The sequence below is a fragment of the Polistes dominula genome, unplaced genomic scaffold, assembly GCF_049000335.1.
Source record: "Polistes dominula isolate Pdom_NZ unplaced genomic scaffold, Pdom_raw_medaka contig_482, whole genome shotgun sequence".
Lineage (NCBI taxonomy): Eukaryota > Metazoa > Arthropoda > Insecta > Hymenoptera > Vespidae > Polistes > Polistes dominula.
In genome coordinates, this window is record NW_028301016.1 from 1,003,278 (window position 1) to 1,029,023 (window position 25,746).

Consider the following 25,746-nt stretch of genomic DNA (forward strand, 5'->3'; position numbering starts at 1 on the left):
ATTTTCTTATTTTCATATTTTTTTTTGTGTCACCGCTTTCAGATAGTTAGAAAAAGAAAACGAAAAAGAGAAAAAAGAAAGAAAAAAAAAACCATCATGACTATCCTTTAATTTCCGAAAGAAAGGAAGGAAAAGGGAGGCTTTTCTCTTGTCTTGCATAATGCTACCTAATAAGGACTAATGAATGAAACGACGTAAGCCCTGCTATGTTGCGCAAATTGGATTTACACCACTTGCCAGTCCATACTCTTTCGTCCACTATCTCTATCTCTATCTCTCTCTCTCTCTCTTTCTCTCTCTGGTCGGTTATATACCAGCCGCTGTCACACTCGTAATCTCACTTCCCTTCTCGCTCTTACCATCTAAAAGACCCCCCCCCCCCTACCCTATCCAACCCAGCCCATCCCCCCCAGTAGTCCAACGTTTCCCCTATCCTTTTCTATCTCTCTCTCTCTCTCTCTCTCTCTCTCTCTCTCTCTCTCTCTCTCGAATGGGAGAACACTCGGCCGTTCCATCTCGCGCATATTTGCATACTTTATAATCTACGTTAACTTGCGGCGCGTACATACACACACACATGAACATACACGCACACTTGGCAAATTCTGTAAATTCCACTCGTGAGGAAGCCTATCTAGAAGAGTGGTACGATTTACGGGCAAACGGGGTTGTGTTCCGTCGACCTTTTCATTTTTTTAATTATTCTACTTATTCAATTTTTTATTCCCAACCCTTTCCACCCCCCACTCACTCCTCCTCCTATTCCTACTTCTCTATATCTTTCTCTTTTTCTCTTCTTATCTATCTATCTTTTCTTTCTTCTTCTTCTTCTTTTATTTTACTCGAAACCTTCACCCCCCCCCCAACCCCCCAGTACTCGGTTTCTTTCTATTCTATTTTCTTCTTCTCTTCCTTCCCTCCTCCTTCTCCTTCTATCTATCTTTTTCTTACTTGTTCTTTCTTAAACTCCATCTTTGCCGAAACTTGTCCCTCGGTGAAAATCGCTACCACTTAGGATAAGAAACTCTCCGGACACGCTGACCGTGCTTTTGAGATCGATGAGAAAAGTCGAGGAAGGTGGTGGGAGGGGGCGGGGAGGATAGGTGTAAGGAGAAGTTCCTTGAGAATCGCGCTCGCTAAGCCAGCAAGGAAAATCAATTAGGATAGAAGAAGAGAGGAATATATATAGAAAGAGAGAAGAAAACGATCGAGGTGGAGTAACGTAACGATTTTTCAAAGATTTTCACAGGACGTATGAATCGGTTCTCGAGTCGTTCCATGAACGTAAAAAAAAAAAAAAGAGAAAGAAAAGAGAGAGAGAGAAAAAAAGAAAAATAGAAAGAGAGAGAGAGAGAGAGAGTGGACTTGGAGAAAGGATCGATCGATTCCTCGCAAAACTCGTACCGATTCGATCATAACTTTTTTAGTCCGCCCTTAGTTGACGCCCATGCGATGGATTCGGCGTACTTTACTTTTTCTTCTTTATTCGATTTCGTCGAGAAATTTTTCAACTTTTTCCTCTATCTCTCTCTCTTTATCTCTCTCTTTTTTTTTTCTGTATGCACAATACTCGGTGATATTATATTTTTATTTTTATTATTTTTGCACTTCTACTACTACAACTGTCTGGTAATTTTGTTCACTCTCTCTCTTTCTCTCTTTCGTGTTTTCTCTTTAAAAACTAATTGTAAAAGATGAAACTCGTAGAAATAAAATATGATGTTTCTTTTCTATCAAGTATAATATATACAGGGTGATTCAGCAGCTCTTGCCATTTAAATGGCTCAGAAAGTATGACAGTAACAGACAAGTGTATAAAAAGAAAGTTGCATGAAAAATTCAGGACTACAATATGAAATTAATATTTTTTTGCTAGGCTGAGTCATTTTTGAGATTTGTTGGTCAAGTTTATTTTTTTTAAATACGATGTTATATTTTAATACTTATTTTCGGATAGCGGCTGTCAAGACAAATCCAATGATGTGCAATATTAATATTTTTGAAGATCAACGAAGATCAAAATTGGCGAACAATCTGACCACAATACAGCTCTTCCGCGACATGATCGCGTCAGAGTTGTGTCAGGGCTGTGTCATCCTTTAGTTTTTCCGACAAAAGACGGAACAGATATTTTCTAAATATTTTGTATTAGTTATTGACAGGTTTTGTAATTAATGTTGTTCATCATTGGATTCATCTTGTCAACGGCTATCCGAAAATAAGCATTATCAGGTTGAATGCCATGCCAATTTTATCGGGATTGTCTGTGGAGCCACAATGTGGAATTTCTATTAATCTGCGCACGCCGGTCACCGGTGGCCCCCCATGGCGTCATAGCCAAGTTAAGTGCCGGTCACCGATGACCCTCGTGGCATTCAACCTGTTAAAATATAACATTGTATTTAAAGAGGTAGCTCTACTCTAGAGCCTTAAAAAAAGCCTTTTTTGGGGAATTTTTTTTTGCGAACACTAAATGAGGAATAGGATTTCTTTTTTTGAGGGTTCATTAATCATATATTAAACTATGTAAACAAATATTTTTACATAAAAATAAATAGCGGTAAACCAAGATTTAGCAATGTTTAAATTTTTTTGGCTTCGGGACCAAATGCATATTGTTTTTAAAAATCTAAAGTCCACTTTAAGTTAAAGAAAAGAGAAATCGATTTTTTGAAAATCCTAGAGTGGTGTTACCCTTTAAAAAAACAAATTTGACCAATAAATCTCAAAAATGACTTAACCTAGCAAAAGAAAATACTAATGTCATATTGTAATCCTAAATTTTTCATACAACTTTTTCCTTATCCACTTTTCTGCTACTATTATAATTTCGGAATTACTTAGGTGACAAGTGTTGATGAATCACCCTGTATATATTTTGAAAATGTAACAAATCACAACGTGGAAGAAATGTAATTTTTTTAGTTATTTTCTTCGGTAGCTTTGATGTCAACTACTACTTATCGGCATCTGTTTGATTTCGAGCGTGAAGAACTTCTTCCTTTTTTCTTTTTCTTCTTCTTCTTCTTCTTCTTCTTCTTCTTCTTCTTCTTCTTCTTCTTCTTCTTCTTCTTCTTCTTCTTCTTCTTCTTCTTCTTCTTCTTCTTCTTCTTCTCTTTTCATATCGTTTCTGTTATATTCACGGGTGAACACACAGCAGTCTCGAACTTTCATCTTATTTAAGTCGTTATAATTGCTAGCAGATTATACGCTCGTGCGTAGTCTCGAGAAAAGGGGATCCCTCTTTCTCTTTCTCTCTCTCTCTCTCTCTCTCTCTTTCTCTTTCTCTCTTTGGGAGGTGTGAGTATGACAAAAGAGGGGATGTGCAAATGAACGTTAAAGGGTAACGCCTTATGTAATTACGAGGAAATCCTCAAAGCTACGCCCGGAACCTCGAAAATAAACGGATTTATTAAAGGTACAAATAAAAGGGAGAGATAGAGAGAGAGACAAAGAGAGATTACTAAACAAGATTTTCATCACATGAATTCTTTCGGAAAATTTACTCTAACGAATTTACTTTCCTTTTTTTTTTTTTTTTGTTTCAATTAGTTATTGTTTCAATAGAATAAATAATTGTTATATATTTTTATAATACAACACACAGAGCTTTTTAATTGAAATTAAATGTATCAAATAAACGAGATAAAAATTTTAATATGAACTCTTTCGAATAAAATAATCAAATGTTATCAACAATTAATAATCAAAAATTTTATTGTTTTCTTTTTTTATTTAAATACATATAAAAAAAATAATTATTGGATATTAAATATTTGGAGATACTGACAACATGACATAACTGATTGTGAGTATTCTTTGATTCTGTAATAAATTACCAAAAAAATTATAAAAAATATGAAATAAAATTTGTCCTTTCTTTTTTTCAAATAAAAATCAACTTTTCTAAGAAATTAAATTATAAGCCAATTTGCTAACAACTAAATAGCAGCGTCTTAATTAAACTTTTTTTTACTAAAAAAAAGAAAACTAAATTAAAATGTTATTTGTTCTATATTATTCATCGTCCTCTAAATAACATTTAATCAGTTAAAAAACATGGAACCTAAGTAAAGGATACTTCTCAAGAAGTATATTTTCTCAAAAGAACACAGAAACGTTCTATAAAAAATTAAATTCCATACTTTCGATATATTTTTCTATTACTGTTCCACCACTTGTGTCATAATTAATTTTATATAAATACCTCATAATTAATAAAATACAAGAAAACATGAGATAAATAAAGAGGAATTTTAAAAACAAATATAAATAGAAAATATTAAATTAGCCGATAAATTTTTCAGAATTGTATCAAAAGTTATGGCTTACCAATTTAAACAAAAAATTGTGTTCAAAGGCAACGCTTTTATTGAAAAATATTTAATTTAAATAATTACATTTATTTGAATTTTATTTCTATTAAAAAATTAAAAAAAGTTGAGTTTTTTAATTAAACGATTTTTAAAATAATACATATGATATGTATATTATTACATATTATATACATTATATAAAAATTGTATAAAATAACATGTAATATATATTTGTAATACAATTTTTAATGTATCTATATTTGATATATATATAGTTAACGGCCTTGCCGTGATGGAAACACAAGTTCTCGTCCGATCACTTAAGTTAAGCATCACTGGGCACGGGTAGTACCTGGATGGGTGACCGCTTGGGAACACCGTGTGCTGTTAACGCTGGAATGGAAAGGAGGAAAAAGAGGGAGGAAAGAAGGAGGAAAAGAGGGAGGAAAAGAAGGAGGAAAAGAGGGAGGAAAAGAGGGAGGAAAGAAGGAGAGCAAAGAAGGAGAGGAAGAAGGAGAGCAAAGAAGGAGAGGAAGAAGGAGAGGAAAGAAAGGAGAGGAAAGAAAGGAGAGGAAAGAAAGGAGAGGAAGAAGGAGAAGGAGAGGAAGAAGAAGAAGGAGAAGGAGAGGAAGAAGAAGAAGAAGAAGGAGAAGAAGAATTTGGAAGAAGAAGGAGAAGAAGAATTTGGAAGAAGGCTTTGGAAAAAAAGGGAAAAAGTGTTTTAGTAGAGGAGATGTGTGAGGTGGCAAGGTCTTTGAGAGGATAGCGAGGAGAAAAGAATAGGAAAAATAAAGTAGTATGTAGCAAGGAGGCTATGTTAAAAACCCGCGAGGGTTGACATGGGAATAAAGTGTATCTGTATCTATATATATATAAAAGTAAAATACATATTATGTATATATAAATAATAATAATTAATTATATAATTTATTAAATTATTATTATATATATAAATTATCTTAAATTTATATATATATATATATACTGTTAAAGGAGTGTAACCCTTCGGGGACGCAGTAAATATTATCTATCTATCTATCTATCTATATATATATATACACAAATAATATATTATATAGAAATAAATTACACACACATATATTAGGGATAATATATAATAATAAGGATATTATTTATATATTTATCTTTTATTGTGTATATAATTTATATTATATTTATTATTAAAATAATATAATAATTAAAATATTAAATTAAAATAATTAAATAATTAAAAAATAGATAATAAGTTAAATAAAAAATAAAAAATTGAATAATAAATAATTTTAATAAATTATTAAATTAATTAAAATTAATATAATAATATATATTATATCCCTTGAACATAATTTTGTGTCAATCAACTCAAACATTTCACAAAACTAAACATCAATGAACTTCTAACAAAAATGATCTCACATTAGCGTATATCTACACAATACATTTGTGCACAACACATGGATGCATGGATATACATTGAACGGATCCAAAGGAAACATCGATTAGCAGAGATACGGTTGTTGTACACACCTGATACGTGTATATATATATATATATATATATATAGTTTACATCCATACATAGAAGATAGTCGTTGGATAGTAGTCTCTAGTACGTAGACCCGTATTCGGCCGGTGTTTAACGCGTGAGACGTTGTTGAACAAACAACGAACGGTAATCAGACATCGTCGTTCCAAATTCACGCCTGCTCCTTAAGGCGTTAACCGCACCTAAGGGAATCCGAAGGGAGGGGGGGGAGAGATCCTTTGTCGGAGCGTAGCAAAGGGCGTGGTGTCTAATTGAAAGGAGATTAATTAAGGCGCGTCGTACATGGTAAGAAAAGCTCACAACCCACACCACCTCCTTCACCACCCCCTCATGGTGTATGTGCTGCTGTGCTACAACTCAAGCGTATCCATTCTCCTTGAGAATTTCCTCTCACCCTGACACTCACGCTAACACTCATTCTCATTCTCATTCTCTCTCTCTCTGTCTCTCTCTCTTACTCTCTTTCATGAAATACACACTCAAATTATGCCAAGGAATAAAACAGAAAACGCAGTTTCCAGAGGCTTTACTAAAACGAGTTTCTTCCTCGTCATATTCCTTCTACCACCCCATCCCATCCCATCTCATCCCACCCCACTCTGCACCACACCATACCACACCAAACCACTTTTGCAACCCTCTCGTGTGAGTATGAAAAAGAAATAAGACGAAGACGAAGTAGAAGTAGAAGAAACGAGAAGAAAAACGATTCTTCTTCATGGGGGCTTGTAAAAGAGGGGCAAACAGCAAGGAGGCAGCAGCAACGACGACAGAAAGGGAAAAAGACGCGCGGAATTTTGATAACGTTAAGGGGGTGGGGTGGAAGAAGGGGTACGACGACGACCATGAAAGAACGTGCCTCACCCGCGAGAATCGCGACTTTCCTCTCTTCTCGTAGTTATTCCGTGGAAAAAAAATGAAAAAAGGGGGTTGAAAAAAAAAAAAAAAGAAAAGAAAAGTAAAAGAGATCTGCAAGCACGCGCTCACTTCGTGGTTAGAATCCATACCGACACGATTACTCGCACAGCCGTCTGAAATTTAACCGCCCTCACCCCCTCCTGCCCCCTTCCTTCTTCCTTCTTTCTCTTTCTTTCTTTCTTTCTTTTTCTCTTTCTCGCACCAAAGTCCGCTTGGATTCTAACGAGAAAACGCACGTGCGCTCGACGTTCCTACCAAGTAGAGATAGGGATAATGAAAAAAGAAAAAAAAGGATTGAAAGTGGGAGTGGGAGTGAGAGAGAAAGAGAAAGAAGAAGGCTATCGAGTTAAGTATACCCTCCGGTCTACGTGAAAAATCCTTTAAGCGTTTCTTACGTAAGTAAGCCGCTGGAAACTCGTTTCGCGTTAACCACAAAATGCATTTTAAGAATCGTATTTAATGATTGATCATAATTGGTCATTGCTAAGTAGATTATTTTATATATATATATTGTTTATGACTGTTGGTTTAATAATAATTATTAATTAGAAAGTATTTTTTATAGTATTTGTTTATTCGTTGTTTCACATTTCATAGACAAAATTTGTTTTAAAAATAATAGAAATGGTTGTTGTAAGATCATAATTGGTCATTGCTAAGTAGACTGTTTTTTCTTTTTATATATATATTGTTTATGACTGTTAGTTTAATAATAATTATTAATTATAAGGTATTTTTTTAGTATTTGTTTATTCGTCGTTTCGCATTTTAAAAACAAAATTTGTTTTAGGAACACTAGAAATGGTTGTTGCAAGATCATAATTGGTCACTGCTAAATAGACTTATTTTTTTCTTTTTATATATTGTTTGTAACTGTTGGTTTAATAATTATTATTAATTATAAGATTTTTTATTTGTTTATTCGTCGTTTCGAATTTTAAAGATAGAATTTGTTTTAAGAACGTTAGAAATGGTTGTTTGTTGTTGGATCGTAATTTTTCCGATGAGAAGTGTCTTGTTTATTTGATATTATTTGTAATTATCAATTTTATTTTTATTATAAAATATTTGAAAGAAAAATATTTGTGTAAAAATTAAATTTTTATTATTATAGTAAAATAATTTTATAAATAAAATAAAAAAAATATTAAGTCTACCTTAAAGTTCTCTGTCCGTTTTTAGAATAAAACAAAAGTCATAAATTTTCATACCTTTTGAATTGACTAATATTTTTTGAATAATATAATTATCATTATTATTTATAACTTTTTATCACAGAGAGATGACAATTTATATATTGTATTTCTAAAAAAATGTTTTATCTCTAGAGACGAGAAATTGAGCCAATGTTTGTCAAAACGGACAGAACTTTCCGGTAAACCTAGTATTTGAATAAAAGTATTATTGAATTATTTAACTTTATAATATAATGTATATAACTTTAAAAATGTAAGTGTTATAAAACTTATGTAACCTTATAAAACAAATCAAAACAATTTTTAGTTAACGTTACTATAATTATAGTTTCCGTAATTATAAAAAAAAAAATGAATCTACAATTAATTTAGTGGTCTTTGAATTATAAATTCTAATATTACGAATTTATATTTTCATATTCATCATCAACTCTAACAAAATTTTGCTGTAATATTATAAAAAATAAAATAACTGGTAATACTAATTTATAGGTTGTTTAATAATGCCATAATACGTTATGTTAACATAAAATAAGTTAGTTTTATGAAGTACTTTAGTCACGAGTTTTATTCTTACGCCAGTATCGTACGTAAAATTCAACCCCTATTAATAATTAGATTTTATTATTACTAAAAATGTGTAACGACTAGTAACACTAATTTGTCGACTATTTATTAAGAATATCAGTAAATTACGTTAACATAAAATAGATAAATGTTCTCGGTTATTTTACTATAAACGTTATGAAATTAGCTTAGAATAATAGCTTTATGGTCATTTCATATTACCATCGTTAAATAAATTATTAAATCATATACGATTATAAAAATAGTTTAAAAATCATTTAATATACCGAAAAATAAATTTTACCAAAACCTAAATTATTTTTTATTTAAAATAATGATTCCCTTTCGGAATACATGGGGTGTGTCAACACCATTTTAATATAATACTAAAACCTAAATTATTTTAAACATTAAAAAGAACAAAAACAAAGTTGTACACCTAATAAATTAAAATATCTGATTTATTATATACAGTGGATGTAGAAAGTATTCGTACACCGATCAATTTGAAATAAAATGTTGTAAAATTGTAGTTCATTAACTATTTTTTTTATATTTCTCTACACATTATTATACACACACACAAATAATTTAAAAATAATTTTCGAGTCATACGAAAATTTAATTTTTAACTATGAAAAAATATGATCTTATAAAACATCAACATACATTTGACTGTCTAATATAAAATAATACATTGTCTAATACGTCAATTATCATGTCTCTGCTTATTAAAACAAACTTTTAACTAAGCTCTAGTGTCCTATAATTCATAAAATCTGTAATTTAAACAAGAACGGAAATGTGAAATATTAATATGAAGGTTTAGGGGTTGAATCTCAGTGTATAACTAGAAGTGGTAAGAGCTTAAGTACGCTCGACTGTGCACTAAAACTCAACGGCATTTGTATAACAATGAAATTCTTCTTCCTTCCTTTCTATCTACCTTTCGCCCCTTCCCCTTTCTCCATGCCTCTCACTCTTCCTTTCTTTCTCACATAGTTATCAATTATGAGAACGATAACAATCACATAAATCCACTTATAGTCGGGCTAGGACGTTCTCAACATAGAACACACTCGTACACGTCTGATCGTTTATTATCGCATTCGCACTACTCGCCTAACCCATGTATATTATTAAACCATCTTCACCAACGCGAAACCACGTATGTGTACACTTCCATCTTCTTCTTTGCGTTTACAGACGTATCTAAAATTACACTCCGACGAGTAAGCCGAGTCTTTCTTCTTTACCTCTTTTTATTTTTCTTCTCTTTCTTTTTCTTTTTCTTCTTTGTTTTTCTTTTTGTTTCACCTTCATCGTCATCATCATCATCATCATCATTTTCTTCTACTCCTCCTCTTTCTTCTTCTTCTTCTTCTTACATTTTCTCTTTTAAGTCCACTTAACCGTGAACAACGTCAGAAATGAACGTATACGTTTCTCTTTCAAATGCTAAAAGGAGAAAAGTTTATTTTCAAAGGGAAAAATAAAAAGTATCATATCGATAATGAAAAAAAAATATATATATATATACAATATTTGTTCTATTAATATTATATGTTGTTATATGTATGTTTATATGTTTATATTTTTAATAAACGTAAGTTAATAGATTAATATTCATTAATTTCATGTTATTTTATTTTTTTGCTTGACAAAACTTTTGCATATGACAAAATATAAAAGTATAGAATATTAAAATAATTCTTTTATTTAATATTAATAATAAAATTTCTAATCTATTAATTATATACTATATTTTAATTTTATATTATTATATTTATTTAATTAATATTATATAAAATATTATAATTATATAATAATATATATAATATATTAATTAAAATTAATTAATATAAAAAATTAATATATATATATTATATATTTTATATATATTATATAATTATAATATTTTATATTATATTAATTAAATAAATATAATAATATATAATTAAAATAATATATAATATATATATAATAATATAATATATATAATATAGTACAATAAAATATATATATATATATATTTAATTCTTTCTTAATATATATGACAAAATATTTGATTATAAAATATTTAAATAATTTTTATTAAAAGGACTTTTACTTAATACTAATAATAAAATTTCTAATATATTTTATTTATGTTTATATTTTTACTAAACGTAAGTAATTACATTAATATTCATTAATTTCATATTATTTCATTCTTTTGCTCACATATGGCAAAATATAAAATTATTGAATATTCAAATAATTCTTTTATATCATTATTTAAATAATTCTTTTTCTTTCATATATTTATATTTTTTACTAAACGTAAGTTATTACATTAATATTTATTAATTTCATATTATTTCATTCTTTTGCTTATATATGGCAAAATATAAAATTATTAAATATTCAAATAATTCTTTTATATCATTATTTAAATAATTCTTTTTCATTCATATATTTATATTTTTACTAAACGTAAATTAATACATTAATATTCATTTAATTCATATTATTTCAATCTTGCTTAATACATATGACAAAAATGAAATAATAAAATATTCAAATAATTCTTTTATTTAATATTTATAGTAAAATTTCTAATGTATTAATTATATGTTGATTATTAAACAAACTTCTAATTAATCTCGTGTGTCCTATAATTCATAAAATTTGTTATCTTTCTCTAACGATAAATCAGCGCAAACTTTCCTCCGGGCAACTTAATGGTACAGGTATTGGGTTGGCTGAAAAGTTCGTGTGCTGATTTTGAAAAAAAAAGGAAATATTAATACGGTTTAAAAGTGGAAATTTTAACTTGTTAGATGATGGACGTTCGAGTGCTTGGAAAGAATATCGATGACGCGAAGTTAAAGAAAAATAGCCCGTAAAAAACGCAATACAATAACAAGTAAAACTCACAAAAATGTTGAGAGTTGCTAAACAAGCAATTATCCAGATGCATAAAAACAATTGGATAAAAAATTGAGCTGAGCGAAGTGAGTAATAAAAAAAAAAAAAAGAGTCGAAATTATTGCAACTTTACTTTAACGTTACGAAAGGTAAAAATTTCACTTGCCAAAAAAGAAATCCCTTGCAACGGATTAAAAGTTGCTTTTAAATGGCAACGATAAAAAACCAAAAAATTGTATGGGCTATAACCCGGATAAAACCTTTGATTTCAGTGACAAAATCGAATATTCGTTCGACAAACTTTTGGGTATGGTGGGATTTTTAAAACATCATCTATTTACTACGATGCCTGTTTTCACTTGGTAAAACAATAATTGACAGACTATTAACAACAGCAGTTGATGAATTGAAACGAAAACAACCGTGTTTATTGGCTAAGGAATAAGGTACGTTATTTTTTTTATGGCAACACTCAACTACACGTTGTTCAAAGCACGTGGAACATCAATTATAATACTTTAGGATGAAAAATACTTTCCCTTTTTCATGTAACATATTTTCTACACCTGGTTTCATCAAAATAATACAATTTTTAGTGCATTACAATTATTACTATTACTATTATTTATTATTTGTCAAAAACAAAACAATTAAAGTCAATTAAAGAAATACAAAAGTACATAAAATATAGTACATAAAATATATAATATAATATGTATAAAAAATAAATAAAAGATATTTAATCTAATATATAAAATTCTTGTGTCACAGTGTTAGTTACCGATCTCCTCCGAAACGACTTGACCAATTTTTATGAAATTTTGTGTGTATATTCTGTAGGTCTGAGAATAGGACGTAAACTATTTTTCATACCTCTATGTGGTCCACCTCAACAATTTTATTTTTTTATTTTTTAGACAAAATTTTTTATTTTTTTTATAATTTGGCATTAAAAAATACATACAACTCTTAATTTTCACCCTCGTACCACCAACCCCTATTTTTAATAGCGCTATTAGTACTTTATTAATTTTCAACCGTTGGTGGACAATAACTGATGTCAAGTCACACTATCTCAATGAACAACGAAACATATAGTGCGAAATAAAAACCCTTTAACATTGTCGGGTCCTTCGAATTGTTATACAATACTATGTAAATATGAGGTAACACAGAAAGAAAGAAAATTCCTCATAGAAAACATTCTTTAAGTTAATGCCCACTACAACCCTTTTCATAAGTCATAAAATTTTTTCTTTAACTTCCAAAATATTTACTAGAAATAATTTATATGGCTAAACAACGTTTGCTGTGGGTCACTTAGTATATATAATAATTAAATATAATAAATAAATATAATAAAAAAAATAAATAAAATAATTATACCTATAATAAAAATATATAAAAAATATACATAATATATATGTAAAATAAATACATAAAATATAGTCAGCAAACACCAGTGTTTACTGACTATATTTAGTTACATACAGGTTACATACAGGGATTGTTGTGCATTTATAAATTTTACGAGTAAACAGAGATAAATTTATATAAAATAACGATGAATATTTTAAAACATAATCCTGTACTTTGTCATTGTAATCAAATATTCAATTTAATTTACACATCGGATATATCATAATTATAAATCAGTACAAAGTTTCTTTAGACAATTGGATATACATACTAGGTGTATTTTGTATGATCATGGAGAGGAAAAATGTTTTTATTTCAATAATATTTATCTCGAACAACCCCGGTAATCATAATTTTGATTTAATTCAATCATTTTACCACAAGCTACTTTCTCATTTGATACGATTGTATTTATATGTAGATATATATACAGCGTTGTAAACGTGGCGACAAACGCATTCACAAAGGACTACTGCAATGAGGACAGTGCACTTGACTTTTCCATGTTTTTTTTTTATTCGTAGCGTGAATACTTTTCATAGAGATAACGAACCGCATATATATGTGTATATATGTATTTACGTATATACGTAAATATATATATTATGTACCTACTAGACAATCGAGATATCTCACATCAGTGAAAATAAAAATGCTTTAACGACTTTACAAATGCGTTCCGAGTGTGCAATCCATAAGCCTTTATTAAAACTACGATAATTAAATAGTACGCTATTTAATCTTTTAGGTTTGAACAAAATTTTCAGATAGTCCTGAAATTAAAATCTTTATTCACATACATAGATCAAATAATAATGACTTGACTGATGTGAAAATAGGATTCATGTTAGATTTACAAATAATTGTAAATTTAAGAAACAACAAAATTTATTGCAATGAAAAAAAAGAAAATAAAATAACAAATTACTAATCAATATAATAGACGTATGAATTATAACCTCATTTTTTATGAATTATATAATATAAATGTAATTATATAATAATAAATATGTAAATATATTTATATAATATAAATAATAACTGTAAAATATGCCTTTTGAAGAAGAAAATGTAATTTTCATGCATGACCGAGACCCTAAGCACACAGTTAAAAGTGTTAAAAATTGGCTCAGCACAACAAAATTTTCTGTTCTGGATTGGCCTGCACAAAGCCCCTACCTCAACCCTATGGAAAATTTATAAGGTTTACTAAAAAGACGACTTCGGGATTCATATGATTACTAACCAACTTTAATCATAGTGGGAAAAATTATCTCTGAATTATTGCAAAAAATTAATAGAAAGTATGCCGAAGCGAATTAGTGCAGTTTCGCAAGCAAAAGGGTTGTGGACGAAATATTAAAAATAAATAATATATTAAATATTGTCAAATATTGGGCGTGGTGCAAAACCTAGTCAATCCATTTTGTTTGTCAGTGCTAAATAAGAAGACATTAATTATTGAAAAAATTTGTGATGTTACTTCGAACTGTAATAAAACTTATATAACCTAACTGTAACAAACTAATAATAAAATAAGAACATTCCCTAGTAGCACAAAATATTGAAAAATATTGAATACATGTTTATTTAATATTAAAAAGAGATTTAATGTCAATATTTTTAAATATTTTATGCTACTAGGGGATGTTCATTTTTTAATATTCTTTTACATTCTTAGCAATAAATAAAGATTTATACAAAATTAGTGGTTATTGGTTCAGTTATGCTCCTTACTGTATATAGCACATGAATTATAACCTCTTATTCTTAAGATCTTTACTCATATAGATCAATTACTAATGACTTGTCTGATGTGAAAATAGGATTCATGTTAGATTTATGAATAATTGTAAATTAAAGAAACAAAATGTATTGCAATGTAAACAAAAAAATATAACAAATTACTAATTAATATAATAGACAAAAGCATATGAATTATAACCTCTTAGGCAGGACGCGACACTATGGCGACTTTGTTGGATATCATCGAACGAGGCGCCACTATAGTGGCTCATTCTATTACCTTACAAGTTCACCATTTGTGTACCAACTGTATTATTAAACTATTAAAGTAAATTGTCAAAGCTAAAGAATGTGTATCATGTCTTTAAGAAAAATTATGATTTAATTATCAAAAACTTTATTCTCCAATGTACTTCGCATAGAGAACACCATTGTTCGTTACACATTGTAATTGTACCGTTTACACGTAATTCTGGTTAAACCTAGCTGTACAAAGAAACAGTACCGGTCAAAATTTAGCCATGCCTAAGAGGATAATAATAAAAATTAAAAATTCATTGTTATGATCCAACAAATATTTTACCAAGTGATATATATTTTATAATATAATAAAATTTTTATTCTACTATAAAAAAAATATATAAAAGAATATAAAAAAAATAATTTACAATTGTGCTAATAATAATGTGTAAGTGTACATATTTAAAATATTTAACAAATATCAAGAAATAAAAAACATTCTAAAAAAATATTACTTTGCCAAGTGATATATGTTTCATAAAATAATAAAATTTATATACTACTCTATAAAGGAATATATTAAAAACATAAAAATAATAATTTAAAACTGTGTTAATAATAATGCATAAGTGTATCTAAAATATTTAAAAAATATCAATAAATAAAATTATTCCTGCAAAATATTACAAGAAAAACAAAATTTTTTAAATCATAATAAAAATAATAATAAAAAAAAATAATAAAATAAAATATAAATAAAATATAAATAAAATATAAAAAATAATAATAAAATAAAATATAAAAAAAAATAATAAAATAAAATATAAATAAAATATAAGTAATATAATATAAATAAAATATAAAAAATAATAATAAAAAAAATATTTAAAAAAAATAATAAAATAAAATATAAATAAAATATAATAAAATATAATAAAATACAAATAAAATATAAATAATAGAAAAAACGTAAATAATTTACGAGTACTACAAAATAATAATGCAAATTAAATTGAATCAAACTGAACCAATATAAAAATAAAAAATAAAACGATTAACGTTAATTGATTTGAAGTTAAAGATACTGAATCCGACAAATTAAGATAAAAATAATAATAATAATAATAATAATAATAATAATAATAATAATAATAATAATAATAATAATCAATATAAAAAACACAAGTGTCTTCGAAAAGCACTTTGATTCGTGACTTCGAACGACCTTAAATTGTCGCATACGTCACCTTACGTAACGTTTCGATCGAGAAAGTATCCAATTGTCTTTTTTCTTCCTTTTAAAAAGAGATAGAATAACGTTGAAACGTTTACCTGGCACGAGCTAGCTGTAGGTAGGTAGTACACATTCGAGAAAAGACGAGGAAGATGAAGAAGAAGAAAAAAGAAGAAGAAGAAAAAGAAGAAGAAAATAAGAAAAAGAAGACACAGAGACTTGCACCACATTTTTCGTTTCCCCTAAAGAGCCTTGCATCCTTTTCTTTCTTTTCCACATTTTTCCTTCACCTTTCTCTCTCATACTCACTATCACACATACACACATCCACACATACTCTTTTTCTTCCAAAACGTCGACGTACCTCCTGTGGGAATAACGACGAAAATTGACAAAAGTCTTTTTCTGTATACGGTTTACGTGCGTCGCGTGGTTCCTTTTTGCCATTTCGCGTTTTCTTCTTCTTCTTCTTCTTCTTCTTCTTCTTCTTCTTCTTCCTCTTATTTTTCTTCTTCTTCTTCTTCTCTGCGTTATAACGTGGACCACCGAGCCGCGCATTTACGCCGCAATGGAAATCCGAGAAAAGCTTGAGCCCAAGGGTTCATTCAAAAGTCGCAAAACTCTACTTTTCTTTTCTCTTTTCCTCCTACCCCTGCTTTTCTTCTCCTTGATAGTCGTCGTCGTCGTCGTCGTCGTCGTCGTCGTCGTCGTCGTCGGTCAAAGGGAATGAGAAAATATGAGAAATGAAGAGAAAAAAAAAAGAAATGTAGAATAATGTATGAAAAAAAGAAGATATAAAAATAAGAAAAATTAAATAAAAAAAAGAAACAAACGCAAACAAACAAATTTTAAATGAGAAAGAAATAAATAAATGAGGAAAGAAAAGAAGAAGAAGAATATATATATATATATATATATATGTATACAAAAAGCATAAAATGAGTTTTGTTCTGTTAGATCCCGCGAGACTTTCCTTGGCTAATGTCAGATGAAATTACAGCGTCTCTTCTTCCGCAACGCGTTCTTTTACTCTGCTATGAGAATTTCCGGTCAGTGGTAGAAAAGAAAGAAAAAAAAAAATACTAAAACAAACTATAAACTCGCGTTTCATATTCCATAGTAGAGAAAGAGAGAGAAAGAGGAGCCATTTACAGGGCAAAACGATTAACCTCACTTTATCAATTTTTTTTTTATTTTCATTTTTTTTTAAGTTTTTATACCAAATTACTAGATTGATGTTAAACTGTTTTTTTTTTTATATTTACGATAAAGTTTCTATAATTAAACTTAACATCAATACATAATCAATATGTTAATAATGGTTGTTGACTAATAAATGATGTAACAACGTAGATAAATATTTTTCTTCACTTTTTCTTTTGAAATTGAATCAATTCGATAAATGAACGGCTTACAACATGCGTCGGATTAAATTAATCCATTTGTAATCTTGTAAACATAATAATCCGTAAATAATTATATAACATGAAATTACTCTTATTAACAAGAACGAAATAATCCACTTGCATCTTTTGAGCAATAAAATATTAAAAATTATTTTTAACTAATAATCTTAATTAATATTTTTTTTTTAAATTGAATTTAAATTAATTATTTTAAATAATAAAATTATAAAAATTTCAAAGCTGTTAAACAGCCTCGTGATAAAAAATTGTAGTACCTATTTTTAATTGTTTTGAAACGCTTCATTCGTATTTTTAAATTTAGATTAAATAAATATACTTTATAAACATATTTTATATAATATATATACATAAATACATATTAAAAATACATATATACGTATTAAATATATTTTAATAAATAAATATATTTTATAAACAATTTTATTTTATAATTTCGAATAAAATGCGCGCGCACACACACACACACACACACTTTTATCCCAGGTTTACTTTCAATTAAATGTTTCTCAAAATAATAAACTAAACTAAAAGAATTTATTTCAATTTTAAACATCAAACATGACACGATACGTGTTCAAGCTTTAAATATCGAAAATTAAAAAGAAGATTTATAAAATAATAAAATCAAAACAAATGTTATAATAATGAATATGAGACGTATATGAAATAGAATATAAATAAAACTTTATCAATTTACTCGCGTTTAGTTGAATAATAAAATCGATTTGGTAAATGAGGGGTTGGTTGGTTGGTGTCTGGAATTTTAGTATTCAAACTTTTCAAAGTCTTTTCGCGAAAATTGTTCGTCGTTTGTCCATCAACACACAACAAGGATACACTCGCTTTAACACCAACAGGCATACTGGTTTCCCGAGTAAACCGACCAACCTTCCTCTCCTTCTCCTCCTACTACTCGACCCTTATAGCAAAAGGGCCAATTTCTCAGGGAACCGTAGAGAAAGCTCAGCTACGGCGAAATTTTAAGGTGCTTCACCATCGTTTATGACTCTCTCGAGATTTTAACGAGAACGCTCGACGTAATACATGACGCTTATATCATCTTACGTTCGTCCTGGTAGTAACTACGACACAACGAAGACAACACGATAGATTTATACGCATACATATTACATACACACACACACATCCATGTAAATATTGTATAATAAGGATAGAAACATTAACCGGGAAACAAATAATTACGTCGACTAATGGAAATTAAAAGTTATCAAGAAATGCTTTTAGATTTTTACGAAACGAGCATAAAATTCTGGGATACAATGAATTCTGTGAATACTAAGAGGGATGAAGATAAAAAAGAATGAAAAAGAAAGGGGAAAATAATAAAAAATATAAAAAGAAAAGAAACCCTGATCGTTAAAAGCATCTAAAAGACTATTAAATTCAATCCTTTTCTTTTAAGATTCGATATTTCCATTTTATAATTCTCTACCGATACACACCAACTCTAACATACTTTTTATAATACCTGTATATCATTTTATTATTGTTTTACATGTAAATACAATGTAAAATACGATTTAGCCAATAGAAAGTTCTTTTTCTTTTCTTATTTTTTTTTTTTTTTTTTTTTTTACAAGGAAGAGACATTGTTTTTCTTTTATCTTTTATACTTGTTTACAACCCCTTTTTTCGATACGATAAAAATATTCTTATAAAAGTATGAAGATAAGCATTATTATTATTAGCAAATCGATGGTGAATTTGCATAAATGAAAAAAAAACTGTTTCCTGATATTTCAAAGATCTTATCTTCATCTATTTCATTTTCTTGGTTTCATTCGTAGTTTCAGGATAAAGGATCAAGGATTGAGATAAAACGATGAAAACGAAAGTGAAGTATAATATTCGCAAATTAATTACTACGATACACGTACACACGAGATGATTGTTTTTCATCTTCAAAAAAAAAAAAAAAAATCTTTTCTTATACACGTAGAAAATATTCGTTGTCTTGTTCGTCGTTTACCCGTCATCTCGTTGAAGTAATATCACAAACACACCATGAAGAAATATATAGAAAAGTTTTTGGTAAATACCACCCACCCAACGAGAGAGAGGAGACATGGTTGTGTGCAACGTTTACGTGACGATGGAATATCCTTTATATAGACTTGTCTTTTTTCTACCAGGTATTTAAAAGGAAGTTTATAGTACAGAGCGTCCTTATAACCCTCCTCCCTTCCTCCCTCCGAACACACCCAAGGATTACGGAACTTCATTACGGTGAGCATTTTTAAAAATAAATAGCATTTTTAAACTTTCCTATGCCGTTGAAATAAGGAGCTTATTGCGGCTACGTGAAACATAAATCGTACAGACGCGACATTCGGTGTGTGTATGAAAAGGATAAAAAAAAGACAACAAAAAATATATATAGAAGGAAAGGAAAAGAAAAACGTAACCAAAGAAACGTCTAAACCACCGTAAAAGCTTCCACAAACCATGCAATGTATCCCATATGTGTTCATATTTCTAGATTTTCTATTTAAATGTAAGTGAAAAAGATAGAAAAAGTGGGTGGTGGTTTTTACTTTTGGATAAGAGATAAAATAAATGCAATTTTTATTATTATTATTATTATTATTATTATTATTAGTTAGAATTAGGAACTCAAAAGTTCATTGTCCTTATTTAAAACACCTAAACAGCAACCACGAGCTGAGTAATTTATTGACCGAATAAAAGCATGCATTGCTTAACCCTTTGAACTCTATTGTCGCCGCTGAGGCGACATTGACATCTAAGCCGATATCTCCGTTATCGCTGCTGCGGCGACACGCCGGCATTTATAGGCAACATTGTATCTTTATACAGTTAGGAAAATGTTTCGGCACACGCTTAGTGTGTATAATCGGTCTTGTGACCGAACTTGCTCCATTCCTTTCGATCGTATTTTTGTCTGTAGTGTAAAACGCAAAAAAACGAAAGTTGAAAGTGGTCAGGGTCAAAATGACCCAGAGTTGTTGAAACGTCGTATTAAAAATTGCTTGGAATGCAAAGGGCTAAATTGATTCTTTTCTTAAGTTTTTAAGGTTTATGATTAATGTTAAATATCTAAAGTTGCTGACTCGTTCAAAAATTTAATCCAGGACGATCAAAGTTTCAATATTACGCACTGCTTTTGAATAGGAGATAAAATAGATACAATAAATAAAAATAAGATAAATAAAGAAGGATAGAGAGAGATGGGGATAAAAATTCAATTGAATCGAAGATAAGATAGATAAATTCCTTCGTAGTCCGGCTAAATTCAAAAAGTTGTGTGTGACGGAGCGAATAAGAGAGGAGTAGTTGTAACGTCAAGCTTAACACACATCTTGGATAGTTTCTTCTCCCTGAAGAGGAATGCGACCGTGGAATTGGAGAAAATCGGAAAGTCGTGTGAGTAGTAGTAGTAGTAGTAATAGTAGTAGTAGTAGTTCACTGGGAATTTCAAATAATCGTGAAAGCTTTAGGTATTTTAGAACAAGTCTAACTAAATTCTACGTTAATTGAAATTTTCTCGAGGAAACGAAAGATCTTAATTGGGAGGAGACTAACGAACGAAGGGAACGGACGAATGAACCTAACAGATATATCTACTAAACTAAGATATATACGTAGGAGAAGAAACGAGCAGGGATGACAAATTATTTCGAAAGAAGATCTTAGAAAAATGAGCACAAATGAGATAATTAGTCTTAAGTATATAAAACGTTCGCGTATATCACGACACGGACACTTTACTTGGAAGTATAATCACATCGAGGTTGGTTGGTATTTCTTCAAGAGGATATCATCCCCCCTGTACGAGAGGATTAATAACACCTAATCCGTTCGAGCACGAAATTAATGTCCGAGCTTGTGAAGATAGCACCGACCGATAGAAAGCTCAGAAAGGTGTTGGTACGTGTCGAACCACCACCCGATAAAGATCTTCCTTCCTTCCTTCCTTCATTCCTTGCTTGCTTCCTACCCACCTAACTTCACACGTATGTAATTTCTTGATCACGCGATTATATTGAATATTCCGAAAGGGTTCATTTCCGGTTAAAACTACCCAATAATTAGACTTACAGTTTAAAATTCAATTCTATTTTTTATCTTTCGTATCTTTCGTTATCGGTTTATGATAATAACAATGTAGTTAAATAATATTGAAAGATTTATTTATTTAACCTTTTAAACCCTGCACGAAAGCCATTATAGTGGCTTTCGTGCAAAGTATTCATTTGAACGGTATGTTACTATAATAGCATCCATGGATATCATGATTTTAGAAAATATGATTATTATACGTTTTTTTTGTGCCTTTTTCTTTTCTATTTTCTTAAATGTATAATGAAATCATAATTTACTCATTTTGAACTATATTCCTACACAATTTCGTAATGAAAATCGTTTTGAATTGTTTTTATGCCACCCGAGGTACGGCGTGTTATACCTGGGAAATAGAATTGAGGATAAGCACACCGTGCTTAAGATATTAATATGTTATCTTCATCTCGAACGTTTCAACGATGGGAAGCATCATTGATAAAAAAATAGAACCTATGAGTATTAAACAATTTAAAAATGAAAAGTGCATCGTTCTGGATTGCAATAGTACACCCCAACAACGGCTACGTGTTTCATTTATTTTTCATTAACTTCGAATTTTTATTGTTATTATTATTATTATTGTGATTATTATTTCACCATGATATCTGTGAGATAAGCATGTTTATAAATTATATTCTTTCATACTTTTCTCTGCTAATGAAATTTTTTTTTTTTTTATTAAAAAAGTAAATGTATAAAACAAATAATCCAGGTAAATGAAAAAATGTATGTATCTTTCTATTATATATCTTGAATTATATCAAAAATACAGCAAGTTTGAAATGAAACGAAATGAAGAGTAGAAACAATTAAAAATAAATAAAATAAAAAAAGAAGATTGATCATTTTAGATTACACAACTGACAACACAACAACGAATATAAAATTTATCTCTTATTATTTTAAAATTATTATTATTATTTTAACGCAAAAAGAAACTAGAAATAAATATTTTAATAACATATATAGATATTTTTTCATTATTTTTTTTTAAATTTATTTTTCTTATTGCAGAATTTTATTCATACAGGGTTTTTTAAATTTTCCTTGTTTACATATTAACTATGTTAAACTTTGTTAAACTTAAACCTTAAAATTTAACTCTCTTTGTGTCAAATTTTCCTTATTTTTCTTTTTATATTTTTTTTTCTTATTGCAGGACTTTATTCACACAGGGTTTTATTTTTAAAATTTTCCTTCTTTAAATGTTGAACTTTATTAAATCTAAACTTTAAAATTTAACCTTCATAAATTTTCCTTATTGTTCCTTGTTTTTCTTTTTAAAATTTTATTTTTCTTATTGCAGGACTTTATTAACACCGAGTTAAACCAAAACTGTGAAATTTAAATTTATTAAATTTGTCTTATTTTTTTTTTTAATTTCTTCGGGTAAATATTAAACTTTGTTAAACTTAAACCTTTTCTTTTAACTTTGCTAAATTTTGCTTATTTTTCCTTGTTTTTTTTGTTTTAAATTTTATTTTTCTTATTGCTTGACCTCATATTTACACAGGGTTGTTTTTTTAAATTAAAGGTATATATATATATATATATACCTGATCTCCTAAAATAAAATCCATGGTAACTTGGAAGTGAGATGGATGGTACAGTTGGTAGAAATGACGTAAAGTCGTAGAGAAATTAATGCGGTTAGCTACAAAGCTGGCCAGGCGTGAAAGCGTTGCCGGACGCCTCGAAGTATTTCGGCCAGAAGTAACGACTTGATTCCGAAAGCTTTCTAGTGCTATGGTCAGGAGAGGGCTAAGTCGTCCCGTAAAGTTTGTATGAGAGTCAGAAGAGGAGAGAGGAAGAAGTAAAGAGGGAAGACGAAGAGATAGAAGAAGAGGAGGTAGCGTTGAAGTCTGGGCCCGTTAATGCACCGTAAATCGTGCTCTCTCTCGCTCCCTCTCTCTCTCTTCTCAACCACGGTAATCTGAACACGAAGAGACACTATGACCTCCGACCTCCGTCTTTGTGGTTTAATCTTACGTTTGAAGATGTGCTTCGAAGCTGATAATGAAATAATATGAATACACGTGAATGAATGAACGATATTTTGATTGATACAATAAGTTTGTATATTAGCAAATTAGACAATTTTGATTTTGTTATCTTCGATTCGTCCACTTATAAATATTAATGCTATTTTTTAAAATGTGCAATTACAGTTGATAATGAAATAATATTAGTATACCAGTTAATATTAGGTCGAGTCATAAGTTACTTCCGACGCGGCTATGTAGAATCTATTTTTCGTATTTACCTACTATAAGTCACCGAAACAAACGGATTCAATACCACTATATAGATGAAGATTCAATTAGTCTTCAGTCAACTTTTTTATGTAGTCAATGTTACATGCAACCGTTTTTCTTAACCACTGAAATGGATAGTAAAAAGTGCATATTCGACATGTAATGCTTTAAGAATTTAAATAAGGCAATAGCACTAAGGTGGCAACTGAAAAAATATGCAGCGTATACGGTGTAGGACTGATAACTGATAGGGCAGTCAGAAATTGGTTTGTAAAATTCCGTTCTGGAGATACAATCTTAAAAGATGAACCGACATGCAGGACGTATTTCCGACTTTTACGAACCTTTTAAAGGTAATATTAGAGCAAAATCTAATAGATACGTTCAACAATTGTAAAGAGTGTAAAAAAACTCCATGAAAGGTGTCTTGCACTTATCAGTCGCAGAAACGCCATTCTTTGTCTCATAAAATCGGAAGTTATTTATGACTCGACCTAATGAACAATATTCTAATTAGTAAAATAAGTTTGTATATTAGTAAGTTAAACAATTTTCATTTCGTCATCTTCGGTTTATCCACTTATTAATCTTAACGTTATTTTTCAAAGCGTGCATTAAAATTGATAATAAAATAATATTAGTGTACGTGTTAATGAATGAACGATACTTTGAATAGTACAATAAGTTTGTATATTAGCAAATTAGACAGTTTTGATTTCATCATTTTCGATTTATCCACTTATGAATCTTAACCCTTTTGGTACGAGCATTTTTTCCGATACTCCCGGTGTATGAGTTACCACGCCGCAAACGCGCACAATGCATATGGTCAGTCTTCTTTTGTGTAAAAACTTTCTTAACCTTATATAAGATCAATTCTTAATAAAACAATGCTTTCTTCCAAGTATTATTTGTAACTTTAATATTAAGAGATAGTTTTATAAAATTCTATCAATTATATACGTAAAATTTATAAAAATTATCTACAGATTATATGATTATATACACAACAAAAATTACTGTTTATATATTATTAGTTATTGTATGATTAGACACTAGACGGCTAATAATTTAACTGGTTGTGATATATTTTGTATGTGTATTATGTATATCCGGCGTTCATCCACACAGGTTATGAGATGGGCGCCGGATGTATTCGGCACCCATACCGAAAGGGTTAATGCTACTTTTCAAAATGTTCCATTAAAGTTGATAATGAAATAATATTAGTTTACGTATTAATAGATGAACGATGCTTTAATTAATAAAATAAGTTTGTATTTTAGCAAATAAGACAATTTTTATTTTGTCATATTTGATTTGTTCACTGATGAATCTTAATGTTATTTTTCAAAATATACAATTAAAATTAATAATGAAACAATATTAGTGTACGTGTTAATGAATGAACGATACTTTAATTGGTATAATAAGTTTGTATATCTAATTGTGATTATGGTTATTATTTCTCTTTTTTTCAAGATTTATTTTAACTTTTAAACCCGTTTGTCACTAATGGAATATATGTATTAAATATTGAAAATATTTTATTGATAATTTTTGTTTAACCCTTTGCACTTAAAAGGCTTCGCTACGAAGACAACAAAGTAATAAAAACTGAAACAAATTCAATTTATTAGGTCGAGTAATAAATAACTTCCGTTCTTTATGAGACAAAGAACGGTGTTTCTGTCACTAATAAGTGCAGGGCACTTTACATGGTGTTTTTTTTTTTTTTTGTATTCTTTGTATCTGTTGGACGTATCTATTGAATTTTACTCCAATATTACCTTTAAAAGGTTCGTCAAAGTTGGAAAAACGTCCTGTACTCGGTTCATCTTTTAAAATCGTATCTCCAGAACGGAATTT

The 25,746-nt window shown here is 29.0% G+C and overlaps 1 protein-coding gene and 1 non-coding gene across 2 annotated transcripts in view; one reads left to right on the forward strand and one right to left on the reverse strand.

Annotated features, from left to right (window-relative positions):
* Positions 1-25,746, reverse strand: part of LOC107064439 (uncharacterized) — a 272,414-nt gene that overhangs the window by 241,995 nt on the left and 4,673 nt on the right. The gene's annotated exons all lie outside the window — the stretch shown is intronic.
* LOC149032017 (5S ribosomal RNA) lies at positions 4,591-4,709 on the forward strand. The gene has a single exon (XR_016177126.1). It is a non-coding gene; the product is annotated as a 5S ribosomal RNA (ribosomal RNA).